The sequence below is a fragment of the Stegastes partitus genome, unplaced genomic scaffold, assembly GCF_000690725.1.
Source record: "Stegastes partitus isolate 25-593 unplaced genomic scaffold, Stegastes_partitus-1.0.2 Scaffold2465, whole genome shotgun sequence".
In the NCBI taxonomy this organism is placed as follows: domain Eukaryota; kingdom Metazoa; phylum Chordata; class Actinopteri; family Pomacentridae; genus Stegastes; species Stegastes partitus.
This window is the reverse complement of record NW_007580196.1, coordinates 20452-22464: the sequence shown is the minus strand read 5'-3', so window position 1 is coordinate 22464 and position 2013 is coordinate 20452.

Sequence of the window (2013 nt, the reverse complement as noted above, 5' to 3'; positions counted from 1 at the left end):
CAATCAAGGTGTGTCCTCTAACTAGCATCACAGGTGTATACAAACTTGTAATCAAGGTGAACTCCAAGGTCAAGGTGCATCAGTGTCAGATCGTACCATCCGTCGTTGTTTGAGCCAAAGTGGACTTCATGGGAGACGACCAAGGAGGACACCATTGTGTCACAGCTGTATGTCCGTCTGGGATGTTGTCATGGAGCCATGTTTCTGTTAAACACACAGCAGTCTCTCCACTCTCTGCAGGTTTCTCCCAGTAAACGTAGCTCGTCCGGCTTGTTGTCAAAGGAACGGACATTGGAGAGTAGGAGGACGGTCCTTCTAGTCTTTAGCCTAGCATGGATGCCGGCTCTCTACCGCCTCCTTGGTTGGCAACACGACATTGCTCTCTCTCCCTTTCAGTGACATCCACTCTTTCGCAATTTTCTTGAAAGTGTCCCATCGTGCTTGAGTTATAACACAGGTGTTCTCGCCGCAGTGATCAAGAATATGCATACAGCAAGCACGACTGTCATCCACGCCACATCCTACAACAGGGCGCCACCATCTTTGTTTACACTCAGACCGACGCACTGACGTCATAAGGTAGCAATCGCGTTACGCTGATTGGTCGGAACAAGGTCACTGACGCTTCACACTCCTACCGCGGCAGAACAAATAGTTCCATCTTCACACTGGAATTACAAAAATACTGCAGGATTTCTGCATGTGGAAACTTTATGGAAGTAGGATGGTTTGATATATTTTCAGAATATATAAAGAGATTTTATTGCCCATAATAGTAGTCACTGGATATGTGCACTGTTTATCAAGTGCTTATTTTTAACCGTTTATTTTTCAGTGGAATGTATGAGGAGAAGCTGTTTACTCTCAAACATTTATCAGCTGTCCAGTTACAGTTTGAAGACCCTCACCTATGGACTGGACTTCTTTTAGGAGGAGACACTTTAAGGATCTTTTTGCATGAGAGACTTATATTTACAACTTGAATGCAGTCGAGTCGTGATGGGTTATTTTGTAAGTCACAAGTTTTTTTTTTTTCTTCGAGAACTTAAATATCGTTTTTCCTCTGTTGGGTCAGCTATAATCATATTGATGTGATGCTAGCCTCACTAAGATGATTTAACATTGGCTGTAGCTGTACATGGCATTCTAGCTGAGTCAATTTGGATATCTGTCATTACAGAAAAGAAAAAACAAACGTAACTGAGTCATACTGATGGATAGCCGTGATAGCATAAACAGCTGTGTTTGGCTAATTTACCTGTAGGCTAATGAACACCTTCCCTGTCAATGGCCACACTTCTCTTTTTCACATTAGTTAATCTTTTAGTGTATACCTAGACCTGTACTTAGTAGTTTTACCACTGAATACATATTTTCCCATGCAAACAGCTGTTAACGGTCAAATGTTATGTTACCTTCTTTAGCATGTTTTTCTTGAATCACTTGACTACTGAGTTAGCTAGCTAATGCTATTGGGCCAACACTTTACCCTGAACAAACATTCATAAGTGGATAATAGTTTGAGTTAATGATTTTTATTACCTTTTTATAAACAGTTATTATTTATCAGTCTGTATGTTGTTCTGAATGTGATACAGCAAAGGCTAATGTTAGCATGTAGCACTGTACGATTGAAAGGATTGTCATGAAAAGAGGTTCATGACAATCCACAAAAATCTTCAGAAAGTCCGTTTAACTGTCCGTTTGGCTTCGGACATCCGTTATTAACGTGACTCAGCACCGTTGGAGTCTTTCTTCCGTTCGCTGGCTCACCGCTAAATGGCCGTTAGCTAGCTAGCTGTAAGCTCGCACTGCCTGAGTGGTCGAGCGAGAGTGAGAGGGTGGCGCGTGCGTCTGCTGCTTTGGCAGACAGAAGCTGCCTTATAGGTTTTAACAGCATTATATTTATTAATAATAACATTATTAGAATTTTTATTTCAAATAACTAGAAACTGAAAAAAGTAATAATAAGTAAAAATTTGCTAAATATCATTTAGTGAAATAAGACACTGC